The sequence below is a fragment of the Ochotona princeps genome, chromosome 26 (assembly GCF_030435755.1).
Source record: "Ochotona princeps isolate mOchPri1 chromosome 26, mOchPri1.hap1, whole genome shotgun sequence".
NCBI classification, from domain to species: Eukaryota; Metazoa; Chordata; class Mammalia; order Lagomorpha; family Ochotonidae; genus Ochotona; species Ochotona princeps.
This window is the reverse complement of record NC_080857.1, coordinates 26,835,754-26,853,162: the sequence shown is the minus strand read 5'-3', so window position 1 is coordinate 26,853,162 and position 17,409 is coordinate 26,835,754. Positions and strand designations below refer to the sequence as shown.

The following is a 17,409-nucleotide window of genomic DNA, read 5'->3' as shown; positions in this document are numbered from 1 at the left end:
CAGCGGAGAGGACGGGGTGTGCATCTGAATAGGCTGCTAAGATGCTACCTGGGTGCTCACAACCCACACAGAAGTGCTGGGTTCAAGTCCCCGCTGCACTCCCAGTTCCAGCTCCCCGATAAGGCCAACCCTGGGAAGTAGGCAGGTCCTTCCAAGTCATTGGGGTCAAGACCTGGACTGAATTCCCAGGAGGAGACGACCTGTCTGGGGCATGAGGAGAACGAACCAACAGATGGAAGGTGACCTGTTCCAGTTCACTCTCTTTCTCTTCCTCTCAAATAATTTTTTCTGTTAAAAACAGAGAGAGAAAGAGAGAGAGAGAGAGAACAGCAGACACACAATGTACACAGACTTGATCTACGTTTGGTAGTATCCTGTTCTTTATTAAAAGAAATAAACCAAAGAAATCTCATTCTGCACAAACCCCAGAAGACTATCTTCTCTACTCTGGCTATGAGGCTTCACACAAGGGCAATGGGCCCAGAGGAACTGCACAGCAGGCCCAAGGATGCCGCACTGCCTGGGGCAAGGCCTCCTGACCCCAGATCTTCCCACTCCTAACCCAGGCCCTCCAGGTCAGCTGGTCTGTCTTTACCTGTTACCTCACAATCTCATTCACGTTTTCTTCGTTTCATTCTTAAAATTTTATTTTTATTTAGTTGACAGAGTCGGGGAAGAAGGATGGAGAGACAAACATCTTCCACCTTCTGGTTCACTTCCCGAAGAGCCCCAACAGCCAGGGCTGGGCCAGTCTGAAACTAGAGCTTCTTGCAGGAATCCCACTAGGCCATCCTCCACTCCTTCCCAGATCCAGTAGCAGGGAGCTAGATTGCAAGCAGAGCAACCAGGACATAAGCAGATTCCCATCCCAGGGCCAATGTGGCAGGCAGGCACTGTGCCACAAAGCTGGCAGCCTGTGTGTGCTTTAATCTGGACTTGATTTGCACTTATTTTATGAAATTACACTGACAGTGCAAGCATTTGGTCTAACAGTTGAAATGCCAACAATTCCATATCAGTGTTTGGGCTCAAGTACTGGCTTCAGCTCCAAGTAGACCCTGAGAAGCAGCAGTGACGGCTCAAGATTTGTCTCTGCCGGCCAGTAAAAAGATCTGAATGGAATTCCGGGCCCAAGGCGTTACCTAGCAGCTAAAGTCCTCACCTTGAACACGCCCGGATCCCATGTGGGCGTCGGTTCTAATACTGGCATTCCACTTCCCATCCTGCTCCCTGCTTGTGGCCTGGGATCCTGCACCCATGTGGGAGACCTGGAGGAAGTTGCTGGCTCTTGGCTCCAGATCAGCATAGCACCGGCCGTTGCGCTCACTTGGGGAGTGAATCATGGGGGGGGGGGGGGGAGGGAACATCTTCCTCTCTCTCTCTCTCCTCCTCTCTGTATATCTGACTTTGCAATAAAAAAAAAAAAATACATCTTTGAAAAAAGATCTGAATGGAATTTCTAAGATCTGAATGGAATTCCTGCTTCCCACTCCGCCCGGGCAAGGGAGCGCTTACAGAGGGAACCAGCAACAATAGGAAGCTGTTTCTTTCTCTTTCTCTCTCTCTCCTTCCTCTCCCACACCTCCCTCTCCCCGCCCCCTCCCTGCCCCTCTATCCTTTCTTCTTTCTAAGATTTAAAAATATTTAAACATATGTTGGCAATAACTACTTACACAGCTACCTTTCACACTTCATTCACTTAGACCACGCTTCGGCTTTCCCTTGTCTGCACGTGCTAGCACAAGGGTATGTTTTGGACCCTGAATTTTTCCTGGAGGAACACACCTGCTCTTTAGTCTTGGAAGTTCATGAGAAATAAATGTGCTTTTAAAAATTAGTTTCCAAAGCAACTTTTTGGGAAACTAATTTGCTTCAATGAAAGTAAAATGTGTGCCCTAGATTTACTCTGACTTCAGTTAAATCAGATGGGTGCATCATCTTATTCAAAGAAATACAGCAAGATGCCAAATAAGGATGCATAATTACACTGCCAAATACTGCCGATCTTCTCAGCAGCTAAGCCTTTGGGATAGGATGCAGATTATAATGACCAAATGCTCAACTGAGGATTTAGGACACAATCCTTAAACTGATCTGAATCATTTCTCTGCATGTCCTTGTAAAGGTAACAGCAACACAGAAACAATAATACCAAAATGGAACTATAAAAGGCATCAATTACAAACATGATTAATTCCAGCAAAACAACAGGTACAACTCAGAGAGCACGGACCAGAAATAGCTTACGTGCTTTCCATGTTAAGTCATCTGATTCCCCCTTTTTAAAAAAAAAAAAAAAAAAAAAAAGATTTATTTATTTATTTGAAAAGCAGAGTTACAGAGAGGGAGAGGTAAAAGCAACCAGAAATCTTCCATCTACTAGTTCACTTCCTGAATGTCTGCACAGCCAGCTTTGGGCCAGGCAAAAGCCAGAAGTCTAGAACTCCTTCCGGGGGCCCACATGGGTGGCAGAAGTTCAAGGATTTATGCCAAGTTCTGTTGTTTTCCAAGGTGTATTAGCAGGGAGCTGGATTAGAAGTGTAACTGCACCACAATGGTAGTGTACCAACTACTATCTTCTATTCATAAATCAAGAGAATAAAGCAGACAGTTTAATGACAAATACAAAACCAGATTTTTGTAAGGAGCCAAGCCAGAATTTATACCCAGGCACTGTAGACAAAGGTGGTGGAAAATTTACATGGAAATGTTCAGATTAGATTAGAGGTTGCACAGGGATGGAAAGAAACAAAGAAAAAGAGGAGTGGATGCTAACGATTACTAGCTTGGAATTTTTGAGGTTATAAAATGTTCTACCACTATGTTACAATGATGCTTACAGAATTCCTTGAACACAGAGGTGCCCTCATCAGAAATCTCAACCTTCTATGGTATCAGTAATCCATGGCCAACAGCTATCTCAAAGTATGAAATGGAAAATTCCAGGAATAAAAAATTCATGCTTTAAATTGAACACCATCCCAAGCAGCACAGGGGAGTCTCCCATCAACCAGCTGCAGCCCTCCAAGACCTGAATCATCCCTGACCCAAAATCCACACCATATATGTTACCTACCCATTTGTTTCTTGGTAGCCAATTTGAATATCAGGTCAATTATAGAAGTACAATAGTGTCTGAGCTCAGTGAACCCTTGCTTTACGTACTAATGGACCAAAGCACAAGGATAGTGACAGTACAACTTTACGATCATCATACTGTTATGGGTCATTCTAATTATGTTAATCTCTTACTGTGTCAAATTTACAAATTAAGCTTTATCAGAGGTATGTTCACACCAAAAAATACAGTTTTATTCAGTACTATTGATAGTTGCAAGCATTCACCACGATCTTGCAGCATATTCGGGCAAAGAGAGGACTATAGGGCAATGGTTCAATTGGCTAATCCTCCCCCTTCAAGTGCCAGCATGCCATATGGGCACCAGTTCACAGTCAAGCCGCTCACTTCCCTTCCAGCTCACTGCTTGTGGCCTGGGAAAGCAATAGATGGCCGAAAGCCTTGGGACCCTGTACCCACATGAGAGACCCAGAGGAGTATTTTGGCTGCTGCTTTGGATCAAGTCAGCTCTGGTGAGCTACTTGGGGAGTGAACTGGTGGACGGAAGATCTTTCTCTGTCTCTCCTTCTCAGTAAATCTGCTTTTCCAATCAAAATAAATAAATATGTAAAAAAAATAATAAATAAAAATGAAAACAACTGTGGTAACTTTGCATGAGTCAACTGTATGGTATGTAACGTATATCGCTACAGATCTGGCCTTTTAAAAACTCAATAAACCTGTAGCAGGCTAATTTTTAGGTTGGTAATTCTTTACGGCCCAGGAATAATGTCATAAATATTCAAATGGCCATTGGCAGAAGAAAAAGGTTTCCCATTTCCAAGGAAGGAATCTTAAGACAGACAAAGAATATTTCTCAGGAAGTGTTATCTATTTCCTAGAGGAAAGAAGATGGTTTCCACCTTGGGGAAATGAACAAAGGAGCAAGGCCACCGCAAAATACGGGATGTGAGTATGAAACCCCAGACGGAGACAGGCCAGCTGGTGGAAAGCCCAGAGAATGGCACCGGGAGGCTCTCAAATCCATGCCAACTGTGCGGGTGACAGAACCAGAAACATCTGGCCTACACATCTCGAGCTGATGTACTCAGATGTACTGAAGCAGCACCGACAACTACAAGTCCCTCAGAAAGTAACAAAATGAAAATAATAATAAGGGCAAAAACACTACAATTAAACCACCTACTAGTGTGGCAAGACAGACAGTTGTTTTTAAAAGATATTCTATTTTATTTTTAATTTATCTGAAAGGCAGAGGAGAGATTTCCTATCCGCTGGCTTGCTCCCAGCAAAGGCCCCAACATCCAGGACTTAGCCAGGCCCAAACCAGGAGCCTGGCATTCGACCCAGGTCTCCCTTGTACATGGCCAGGAACAATGCGCTTCAGCAATCACTTACTACACCTTTCTAGGTAACCATCAATAGGAAACCGGCAAGACTTGTTGTTTTAAAACTTTCCACTATTATCCTTTTCCAAAAGAATATTAACGTATTATATAGCTCAATTAATTTCACATCTGAAAATCAAAGACAATCTGTCTTCCCTTAAGAACAATGAAACCGAGAATTGCTTTGCAAGCCCCTACTTAATACATTCTGAATAGCAAGAGGTAAAGAAAAGAACCAATAAACTCAATAGCCCCAACCTCCAAAATCTGCCTTATTGACAAAAGTAGAGCCCTGGTTTTAAACTAAAACAAAACAGAAAAACTTCTTAAAGTTCTGATTAACCAGGCAATTCCAAATCGCAGGCCAGGGAGCCAGTGTCCTGGTGCAGTACGTGAAGCAGCAGCCTACAGTGCTGGTATCCTACACGGGCACTGGTTCATGCCATCTGCTCCACTTCTGATTGAGCTCCCTGCTAATGTGCCGGAAAAGCAGCTGAAGATACAACAAATGTCTGGGCCATTGGACCTATGTGGGAGGCCCAGAGGGACTTCCACACTGCTGGCTTGGACCTGGCCCAGCCCAGTCACTGCAGCCATACTGGGAATAAACTAGCAAATGGAAAATCAATCAACTAACTCATTCATTCATTCATTCATTCTCATTCTCTCTCTCTCTCTCCAGCTTTCCCTTAGAAATAAACAAATCATTTTTAAATCATATTTTTAAAATAATCGCATACCAGTATCCTCTACGTCCAAAATTCCTAAGTTAATTTTTTCAAAATGAAATAAGGAAATGAAGCCATACAACACCTTCTGAACATGTCCCCAAGCTACTTTCCACATGTCTGCTTCAAATGAAGGGTCCACCACAGGTACGCATTATTCCTACCGTGCTGGGTAGCCCCTTGCATCTAAGACCAGTACAAATCGCATAGATTATGACTTCCAAAGTTTTGCTCCATCCAAGAGGCCATCAAGGTACAGGCATCTGGTCTAGTATTAAGGCACCAGGTAAGACCCCACATTCCCATAGCAGAGTGCCTGAGCTGGTTCCGTGGCACCTGATTCCAGGTTCTGCCAAAGCAGAGCTGGGGAAGCCGCAGTCATCCATTCAAGTAGTGTAGCTGCCTCCCTCCTATGTGGGAGATGTGGGAGATCTAGACTGAATCCTGACTTGCCTGTGTCAGCCTAGCCCAGGCAGTGAAAGGGCACACAGGACAAGGGGTGACAGAGGATGTATGTCTTTTTATCAAGTCATTTCTTTTAAAGATGTACTTATTTTTATTGGAAAGGCAGATGTACAGAGAGGAGGAGAGAGAGAGGAAGATCTTCCGTCCAATGATTCACTCCCAAAGTGGCCACAATGGCTGGAGCTGAGCCTCTTCCGGGTCTCCCATGCGGGTGCAGGATCCCAAGGCTTTGGGCCCTCCTCGACTGCTTTCCCAGGCCCAAAGCAGGGAGCTGGATGGGAAGTGGGGCTGCTGGGACTAGAACCGGCGCCCATATGGGATCCTGGCATGTTCAAGGTGAGGACTTTAACCACTACACTATCACACTGGGCCCCTCTCAAGTCATTTTTAAAAGAGAAAACAAGAGAAACAAGTTAGTGTTGAGAACTATTTATTCAGCAAAGAATGGCATTCGGGATAAATGCAAAAAAAAAAAAAAAAAAAAAAGAAAAAGCATAGCTTGCAGTCTAACTGGACAGAAAACCCAACTGTGAAAAGCAACAACCTATAGAATCCAAGTGTCTTGCCCATCTTAATCACACCAAGGCATGCTATTAAATATGCATAAAATGTATCCAATAAACATTGCTAAACAAATGGCATTTTAGTCATCTGTCACTGCAGCAACATTTGCTGAATGAACACGTATTGTGCTCATCTACATAAATCCATCTCATAGGACTTAGATGAAGAAGCTGGACCTCACTGAGAATCAAAGTAATCCAGAACACTTCATTGCAAAGACACCTTGAGTATGAACACTTGGGAAGAAATCTCAAGAGTGCTACAAAGTTCACTCCTTGCTAACTCCAAAGGAAGCTTCTAAAAATGCCAAAAGCAGGGGTTTTTAAATTTTATTTTTAATATTGTTTACACAGTTGAGATATTCGCCCACGTGAGTCAGTGATTAGGGTGGGGAGAGTCACCTACAGAACCAGGTGAGTGGGACATACATCTCGGGTTGGTTTGTTCTCCTCTGTCCGCAGAGGGCCAAGTGGGGAACGGGAGGGCAGGGGAGAGGGGCTTGCTGTCAAACTTCATCAGTACCAGGGGCTAGGGAACAGTCATCTGATGATGCCTTAGAGACCCAGATGTGAGGGAGTGTGTTCTGAGGGTGTCACTGAATGGTTTGGATAGTTCTCTAACAAGTTTTTTGGTTTCATTTCTCCAGGGTGGAGAATTTTTTTCCAAGGTCTATCAGCTGACCAAGTCCATGGTAGTACATCCACAGATCCAGGAACATGTTGCTAGCTTGGCCAAGAGAACTGTCCAACCTATTCTGCTTTCCATCCTCTGGACAAGGCAGCTGAAGTCCCCTGCTGGCCATGTCATGTCCCCCGTGTGCATCTGGACACGCTGTCCACTGCACAGGTGTCAGCCACTGAAGAGGCCCAGTCCTGATACGGGCATTCCAAGGTCTAACCCACAACCTGTGACCTACCCCGTGACCAGGGTCTCAGTGCAATGCTCTATTTGGGGAGTCCCCCAAGGAACTCTTGTATGAGCCAGTCTGGACAGGGTCAGGTGAGGTCTGTAACTTGCACAAGTCAAAACATAACGGATGTAGCTGCTTGGTCAGTTCCACCTCAGCCTTATATCCCACACAAAACTAATGGTTGTTGTGGCCCAGCCCATCCAGCTCATCACAGACCAAGTTCAAATGCATACCAGTGGATACAGCAGTCTGCCTAGTCAGGGAGACCCCCAATAGCCTCCAGCAGGCCTGACCCAAGTCTCCATTTTTTGCACATGCCAGCCTCTGCTGCAGCCTAGCCCAGCCCAACCTGCATCCCATTTGGCACTCATGCATGCGGTTTAGTTTGGTCCAACCCACACCCCTAGAACCAGCCCTCACACATGCTGACATGACAGGTGCTGCCTCCCTGTCCAGATGGACCCACACCAAGCCCTGGTTCTTTTACCCACCAGCGATAGGTACCAGCCTAGCGGAGGAGTGTCCACAGTTCCCGACAGGCATGTTCCAAGCCCAGGACCTTGTAGATGCCAGGGAGTACTGTGGTCCAGCCTGACATGACTCACAACCAGCCCCAGCACTTGCCAGCTGGTGCTGCAGCATAACCCAGCTGGCCCATACCCATTCTGGCTCTCATGTGTGCTAGCGGGTATGGTAGCCTAGCCCAGCCTAGCCCACCCCCAATCCCAGTTCTTATGTTCACCAGCAGCCCAGCAAGGAAGTCCCTGAACTTCTCCAAAAAGGTCCACTCCCAATTTCAGGTCTTGTGTCCCCAGGTGCTGTGACTCAGTCTGGGATGGGTTGCACCCACCAGTAGGTGCCACACCCTGCCTCAGCCTGGCCCACTCCCAGTCTCAGTTCTCACTGGCAGATACAGCAGCCCAGTCCAGTCTGGCGCACACCAGCCCTCATGTGAATTTGTGGGTGTTGCAGTCCCACCCAGCCTGGCCTGCACTTTGTCCCGGATCTCATTTGCACCAGTGTGAACTGTGGACAGACTGCCTGGCTCACCCCGAGACCTGGTTCCACACATACACCAACAGGTTCTGACACCCAGCCTTGGTCTAACCTGCTCCCAGCCCCAGCTCTCATACCCCGTTGGCGAGAACGGGGTGTTCCCCAAGTTCCCCTTCTAAGCCTATTCCCAGGCTGGGATCCTAAGTGTGCTGTCAAGTGCTGCTACCAAGACTGACATGGCTTGCGTCCACTCGTGACACTCATCAGCAGGTAACGCAGCCTAGCCCAACTGGCCCACACTCATTGTGGCTCTCACCAAATGCTCAGCCTGGGTAACCCACAGACCTAGTTCTAGCATGACCCAGTGGTTGCCACAGCACAGCTTTGCCTGTCCCATACCCATTCTGGCTCTCACAAGCACAGTGGGTGCCTACTCTGACCCATCCCTACATGACCCAGGCCTACATGACATTCCAATAGGTGCTGCAAGCTTACCACCTGGTCCACCCACAGCCCCAGCTCTCACATTCACCAGTGGGAGCTGCAGCCGAGCAGCTGAAGCCCAGCAGAGTTCCCCTACCAGGTCCATCCCCAGCCCCAGGTCTTACATGTGCTGCCAGTTGCTTCAACCCAGCCTAACACGGCCCATCCACAGTCTAAGCTCTTGCTGGTGGGTATCGCGGACTAGCCCAGCTAGGTATGGCCCACAGTGTCCTGGCTCTTGTGTGTGCCACGTGGTGCTAAGGCCTGACCCAGCCCAGCCTGGTCCCAGATCATGCCCACACAAAAGCTGATGCATGCTGTGGTCTTGCCTGAACTAGCCTGCTCCCAGCCCGTTTCTTGAATTCCCCAGAGGAAACTGCAGACTAATAGGGGAGTTCCCCATGTTTCCCTACGAGACCTGCTCCTAGTCCTGGACCTCATGCATGCTAGCATGGGTAGCAGCCTTGCTTGGCATAGTCTGCCCTCAGTCCTGGTCTTTGCATGTGGTGGCAGGTGCTGCAGCCTGGCCCCACCGGCCTCGTCCCAGCCCCAGCTCAACTGGGCTCAATTGGGCTCCTATGGGTCCCACAGAGGTGAGCCCACAATTAACCTACAGAATCTACCTCCAGATCTGGTTCTCTCACATTCTGGTGGGTGCTGAGGCCCAGTCTGATGTGGCCCACACCCTGCCCCAACACTCACAGGTGGGTATTGTACCCTGACCCAGACATGCCCTCCGGCTCCCCCTCCCCCCACCCCTACCCCTGTGTAAACCACTTTGTCTCAATTCCTTTGCCTAACTGCCAGCACAGTAGCCCAGTCTGTGGAAGACCCCAGAAGTTATTTCTTCCCTGTCAAACATGACCTCAGCCACTCAGTTCCAAAGGTCCTCAGATCCCCATCCCCAGGCAATCTGCAGCACTTACTGGCCCATCTCCGGGCTAGAGCGGCGTGTCTGTGACATGAGTTCCTTGCTTTCCCCATTTTATCTTAAAAAAAAGAATAAACAACTATGTTGGCATAGTGCCATAGTTAACACTCATTTGGCATTAACCAGGCCCAGAGTGTCTGCCAGCTCCTGGCTGCTTCTCTCCCAGCAGTGTAACACTTGCCTAGGTACAAAGCAAACTAGGCAGTTGCCTACAGCTGCAGTCAAAAGCAGTTTTAGGACTCTAAAGTTAAAAAGATATATAAACTCGGTAGTGACTACTTTACAATTGGAAAATCCAAGCAGTAGTTATTATCATATAATAATATCAAGCTACTCGTGCACTGAAGGTCTTGTGATTCATTCTGCTCTCCCCACCCCTTCCTCACCCTCAAAAGACACGGCAAGAAGGCTGTGGTTTTCAAAGCTGTTTATCTCCAACAGATAATGTCAGGACCACAGAGTGAAGGGCACCTTTCTCCTGAGGACTTGATTCCTCGCAGCTCTCAGCATGCACTCTACAATCTTAGTGCGTTCATGAAAACAGCACCAACAATCTAGACCAAGAGAGGAAACAGCATTGTACAGGAAGCAGGCAAAGGCTTTCAGAGAGCCATTCTTTTTTTTTTTAAATTTCATTGCATTATGTGACACATTTTTTTATGCACTGGGATTCCCCCCGCCCCTCCCAGAACCCTCCCCCACGGTGGATTGCTCCACCTTGTTGCATTTCCATAGTTCAAATTCAGTTGAGATTCTTTCATTGGAGGTATTTACCAAGCATAAAGTCCAGCATCTTATTGTCCTGGTAAGTTCAATGGTTTCTTGGTGAGACCATCTCTGGTCTGAAGGTAGAGGCAGCAGAGTATCATCCCAATCAATTAAAAGCCCCAACATAATATTTACAACCATTTACAACATTATGGCATTAATTGACATGGTATTGATTAACCAATATGTTACTAGGGAAATGCAGGTTCTCAATCACAACCTGTGACTTCCTCATAGACATTTCAATTTTGGTTTATATTCAACCATGTTCTATATACCTTAAAATGGCTAAAGATTGCTACTCAGCTGTCTCTTGTCTATTTTAATGTTAGTCTTTAGCAGTTTATAGCATTGAAGCATGATTTTGATGAACCTGGTTGTTTTTCGGGTAGTCTAACTCTATAACTTTAACAGGACATATGTCAACAGTTTAGGTGAACGTTTTTGGGAGGGGTGTGCAGAGAAATCTTTATTACCCCAGAGAGGAGTAACTGATCTTTGTGTCCCACCCAGTGAGTTATAAGTGCATCCCAGCTGGCCGCTTCCTGTCTGTTTCTAAGCTTTCCTAGTTGTTCTCTGTCTAAATGTCTATCTATTCTAGTTTGTTTGTTCATATGTTTGTTTGTTTTGAGGGGTTTCTGGAGCGATTCTGATGGTCCTTACGAAAGAGGGTGGGGACCCAAAGCTGGAAGCAGGCAAGGGCCAGAGAAAGCTCCTCTCCCTAGTCCTGAAGGAAGTTTACTGTTCTTCTGTTTCTGCGGACCGCTCAGGGATCCTGGTTGTTGTTCCAATGACCTTGGATCCTGCAAGGCAGGATTTGGGCTTCTTCCATCCCATGTGGTAGATCCAAATGGGGGTGGGTGACCTCAGAGTTCTTGGTCTCCAAACGCACACCATTTCCCCGTGGTCTCCTTGGCAGTAGGGATGTAGTCCTCAGTGCTCGTACTGATAATCCTTGGTGAGGATCTAGGAGTCTTCAGGGTTGGGATACAAGCCTCCTCCTGTCCGCCTGCTCCACTCTTGGGTTCCCCCCCACCCCCCCGCTCTATGCGTATGACCTCCTGTTAAGAGGTTGATAGGATTGCTCCTGATTCCCCCCACACGCCTTTGTAGTTTTGCTATTGTCTAATGCTGACTCAAGTCTGTTGTCTGTGAGTTACCAGTTATGATCCTGAAAGGTTATACTTCCCGTCTTCCTCAGAGAGACATTCTTTTTCCCACCCATTCACTGAATAAACATTTATTGAGTACATACTGTAATCCAGACACTGCAGGGGCACCATGAACATTCTCTCTAGATCCCGAACGACTAAATTGGGAGTTCACTACAAGAATTGCAAAAGAGGATGGAGAAAGGCATTCTTGATGAAGAGAACATACGGATTCATAAAGGTAGAACAAGGGTGTGACGGGGCTAGATGTAAACCAGATAGCCAGGACAGCTGAGCGGCAGTGCACTCATAGAAAGTTCTGCTAAAGAAACGACATGCAGGGGCTGGCAGGGTGGCACAGCAAGCTAATCCACGGCCTGTAGTGCCAGCACCCCCACATGGTTCATGTCCCAGCTACTCCAGTTCTGAGCCAGTGGAAGAATCTCCTAGCTCTGAGCTTCAGACAGCCAGTTCTAACCATGGAGGCCATTTGGGGAGTGAACCAGCGGATAAAAGATCTCTCTGTCTCTGTCTCTCTCACACATATATATACATATATGTAAACTCTTTTTGATCAAAGTAAATCTTTTTTAAAAACTCTTACAATGATACGCAGTGAGCCAGCTTGTGGCAAATATCTAAATATTTGTTTATTTTTATTTATTTATTTATTTTCATTTACTTGGAAGCCAGGGAGACAGACAGTGAAACACAGGCCAATCTTCTAGCCACTAGCTTCTTCCTCAAATACACAGCCACAACAGAGCCAAGCTGAAGCCCGAGGCCCACATTCCATCAGCCTTGCCCATATGAGCAGCAGGAGCCCAAGTACTTATGACATTCCACTGAGCCCCAGGATGCCCCAGATGCCAGATCAGAAGCAGAAGAGCTGGGACTCAATGCAAGTGGTGGCTTAGTCTCCCATGTCACAATGCCTACCCCCATGGGATGCTTTTAAACACAAAGTGCTCTGGGGGCCAGCTTTGTTGTATAGCAGACTAATTCACTATCTGAAGCACCAGCGTCCCATTATGAACACCATCTCTAGTACCACTTGCTCCACTTCCAACCTAGCTCCCTGCTAATGCTCCTGGAAAAGTAATGGAGGAGGGCCCAAGTCCTTGGGCTCCTGCACTCACATGGGAGACATGAAAAAAGCTGCTGGCTCCCAGCTTCAGCCCAGCCCAGTTCTGGCCATTGCAGTCATCTGAGGTGTGAATCAGCAGATAGAAGATCTCTCTTCTTCCTTCTCAGTAACTCTCCCTTTCTAATAAAAATAAGTAAATCTTTACCCCCAAAAAAGTGTTCTACTCTTACCCTTACTAGACAAGGGAACAGATGAATATTTATGTGGAGGGGTCAAGTTGGCTTGCATGCGAAGACTTCTTCTGTGAAGGACAAACAGTGTAAGCAGGCAGTGCTTTGCCCTCGGTTAAACAGTATGTCCAGGGCAAAATGGACTAAGACCCAGGGGTCTGATTTTCAGCACAACTGGGTATTAAAAAGCAGTAAGAAAAGCAGACACATCTTAATGATATGTAAATGAGATTTCATCAGGATCAAAGACTGCTGTACGCAAAGGACACCCTCAAAGGCAGACAACCCAATGAACAGAAGCAAATCACATATCTGAGAAGGTACTTGTAATCCTAACACATAAATATATGCAAAAAAAAATCTGAGCCAACACTGCACATCACTGGTAAAGCTGCTGACTGCACTACTGGCAACCCATGCGGGCCCCACTTCCTGCGCTAGCAGTTCCACAGCCAATCCCACTCCCTGGGAAGCCTGGGAAAAGCATGGAAGATGGCAGGAAACCAGGAAGAAGCTCCTGTCTTCCGGCTTTGAGACCTGCCTGTTGTGGCCATGTGCAGTAAACCAGAAAATGCAAGATTTCTGGTCTCTTCTTCTCTCTGCAACTCTGAGTGTCAAATAAATAAATCTTTTTCAATATCCAGTAATTAAAAGACAACCCAAAAGTGCACAAAGGATTTGAACGGGCATTTCTCCAAGAAAACAAATACAGTCAACAGCACAAGGAAACATATTCACCATCTTCAGCCATCAGGAAACCACAAAGCACATACGACAGGACTGTCACACTCAGACAACAGCAAGTGCAGACAAGGGGACAGGCAAGTGGAATCTCCGCAAGATGGTGCAGACATTCCAGAAAAGCTCAGCAGTTTCTCAAGAACTTAGACACAGAGTTATCGTAAAACCAGCAACCATGCTCCTCGCTACTGCCCTCAACATTGAAATTACCCTTGTGTACAAATGCTGGTTAGCAGCACTGTTAGCAGCCAACACTGGAAATAGTCCAAACTCTCATCCTCTTATGAAGACAGTAAAATGCAGTGCAATGAAATATAATTCAACCACAAACAGGGACTAAAGTACTGTAAGGAATATATGCTACAACACAAAAGACACTTAACAACACTATTATAAATGAAAGCAGCCACTGAACACCACATAGCTTAAGACCGTGCTTCTATGAAATGTCCATAATGGACAAGCCTATACACACAGCAAGATCAATATTTGCTAGTACTGGAGATGGCAGAGAAGGGACAGGAGAATGAGGAGTAATCCATAATGGCTAGTTTTATCTTATTTTATTTTATTTTATTTTCAGAAGGGAAAACAATGTTCTGAATTAGGCGGTGGTAATGGCTGCCCAACCTTGAGAAAATACTGAACTATGGACTGTAGAATGTAAATGGGAGAAGTGTATGGCACATAAATTGTATCTCAATAAAAATGTTAAAACAAAAAAAAGCAGTAAAAAAATAAAGAGAAAGAAAACAAGGGTGTGGCTTGGGACAGAGGGCAGAGGCCAGAGGGAGCATCTAGAATGTCCCTGGAAACGAAGCTGAACATTCTGGTTTCTCTTCAGATTGAATAAAATTTCATCTTTCACTAAAGAAACGAAGCCGAGATGCAGCGAACAGAAACAGGACGCACACGCCCATACTTCCTGCTCCGCAGCAGCGCTGCTGATACAGCTGCCTTCCAGCAGTGGGGGATGCTGCTGTAGCTGCCGCTGCTGCTCCTGCTGGGCCACTGCCTGGGGAGGCAACTCCTTAGCAGCTCAGATAAGCAAAGGTGAGCACCAATACTACCCACAGGTCAGCAACAAGGTCCAACGTGCCATGCGTGGGAAGGAGCTGGATCCTGGGGGGCCTGGAGGAAGCAGTGAGGGACACCATGGGCCCACCTGTGGGGCGTTAGGAAGCCTCTTCAAAAGCCCCTTCTTTGTAGGGATCCTTGACCGCTAATCACTTTGCTACTGATGAATCTGAGGAAGAAGAGTGGAGAAACTTGACACTCACCCCCAGAACAACTAAGGTCACCAATCTCTTCCTTTTTTCTTCTCTCTCTCTCTCTCTCTCTCTCTCACACACACACACACACACACACACACACTTTCCTTTCTACACCAGTGTTTCCTTCCTGCCTCCAGATCCACCACATACGCTGAAGGCCCTGCAGTCCCCCTCTCACTACTTCCACCAACACAGGCCTTGTGAGAGGTAGGACAGCCCACCCCCTCTATCACCCTCACCCCTCCCCTCTATCACCCTCACCCCTCCCCTCTCACAAACCGCATATTCTATATTTCCATCAGATCTAAAATATCACACAACACTGCCACTGTGCCCATTTTCGTGAATGAGAAAATACATCTTCTCTACACATCAGCTAATAATGCCTGAGCATCTACCCTGAGCCTTCTCTAGCAGTCGGCCTTTCACACACCTCATTTAATCCTTACAAGAACTTAAGACACTGGCCCTCTTGACACCTTTTTCACCAAGGAAATGAAGACACCGAGAGGTAAAATAATTTATCCAGGATCGATCAAACAGTAACTGGCTAGCCTGGAATAAATCCTGGCTTGTCTGGCCCCAAAGCACCATTCTGAAACTGTCCTTTTCTGTGGTAAGAAGCCAGATCCAAAACAGCCCCACAGTCTCTGCTGTCATTATCAGCATCGTCTTTGCACTAAATTATCTAGAAATCTCTCTTGCTTTGCTTCGCAGCTTTCTTACTCAACCAGCTTTGGAGCAAGAACCACAGTGTATATGCACCCGCTAGAACATAGAGATCTCTTGGTCATTTGAATGGCCAGAGGCAGGCAGGCAGGGCAGCAAAGCATCATGTCAGTCATTCCTCTTTTTTTTTTTTTAAGATTTTTTTTATTTTATTTTTATTAGAAAGTCAGATATACAGAGAGGAGGGGAGAGAAAGAAAGATCTTCCATCCAATGATTCACTCCCTAAGTGAGCCGCAACGGCCAGTGTTATTCCGATCCGAAGCCAGGATCCAGGAACCTCCTCCGGGTCTCCCATTTTGGGTGCAGGGTCCCAAGGCTTTGGGCCGTCCTCGACTGCTTTCCCAGGCCCCAAGCAGGGAGCTGGGTGGGAAGTAGAACTGCCGGGATTAGAACCGGCGCCCAGAGAGGTACTCAACAATATCTGTGAGGGCTGGATGGTTGAGTTGGTTAGATAAAACTAAGCTTTAATACCCATTGACAAGTACCAGAGCCAAATGGGATGGGGGACAGATTGGTCTTCTGCTACACATACTGGCAAACCAGGATAGGGGGCGGTCTGGTGGGGGTTATTGTGGGTCGCCCCAACTAGGCTGCAGCTCCCACTGGTTGATGTAAGGGCCGAACCAGACTGGACTGCAACACCCATTGGTTCCAGTGCAACTCGGGACTGAAAACAGAACCAACCCAGCAATTGCAACCACCAGCTGATCAGGGTGATGGACTGTGCCGGGCCCTGTGCTTGCTAGAACACACAAGAAACTAATCTGGGAATACCTCAAAGTATCTTTGGAGATCTCCCCACTTGAACTGCTGGACTCAGAATTCTAACCAAGAAAAGACAGAAGACAGAATAGGACAATCATTCATCCCAGCTACATGTTGGCAGCGAAATATGGGACAAATGGAGACTTCATGATGGACCATATCAATCAGTGGACCACCTCATCGAGCGAAACTGGCAGTGACTCATAACTGGAGAACTATTAACTCCACTTGAGCACATATCTCAGAGCATGCCCCACATCCGGGACTTGGGGTGGGCGGGAAACCAGGTGGGGCTTCTCCCTCAATATCCCCCTTTACCTCAGATACATGATGGAAACAATATGGACATAATAGCATTGCCCACCTCCCTATCCCCCTGAACCTTTTTTTTTCTTTTTCTTGTTTTTCCTTCAACTATAGTTAACTATGTAAAGATTGTCAACAACAATACAATAAAATGGATTAAAAAAAAAAAAAAAAAAAAAAAAAAAAGAACCGGCGCCCATATGGGATCCTGGCGCGTTCGAGACGAGGACCTTAGCCGCTAGGCCACGCCGCCGGGCCCCATTCCGCTTTAAAATATCGATATCATGGGCCTGGCATGGTAGCGCAGTGGCTAAAGTCCTCGCCTGACATGCACGGGATCCCATAATGGTGCTGGTTCATATCCCAGCTGCTCCACTTCTCATCCAGCTCCCTGCTTGTGGTCTAGGAAAGCAGTTAACGATAGCCCAAAGCCTTGGGACCCTGCACCCATATGAGAGACCCCGTGGTTTTGGATAGGCTCAGGCCTAGCTATTGCAGCCACTTCAGTAGTAAACCAGCAGGCTCTCCGTGGAAACCTCAACCCAGCAAGGGTGTACTATCACAGCTCCCCAACCGAGTCTATTCCCAGCCCTGGATTACGTGTGTGCCAGTGGTTATTCTGACCCAATTGGCTAAGACCCCCACCTGTTTCAACCTTTGCCTTCAATGCTGTGACCTAGCATTCCTGGCTTTTGCAGACCAGTCGGTGTTAAGAGCCTAGCTCAGCATGACCTGTGCTCCATCCTGATTTCTATTCTTTCTTGTGAGTTGGGGTTTGCTTGGCCCTGCCTGGTCCACCCCCTTCCAGTTGC

General features: G+C 46.9%; 1 protein-coding gene across 2 annotated transcripts in view; it reads right to left on the bottom strand.

Moving 5' to 3' along the window:
* The window catches only part of PPP2R5E (protein phosphatase 2 regulatory subunit B'epsilon), a 143,885-nt gene that overhangs the window by 103,323 nt on the left and 23,153 nt on the right, over window positions 1–17,409 (bottom strand). The gene's annotated exons all lie outside the window — the stretch shown is intronic.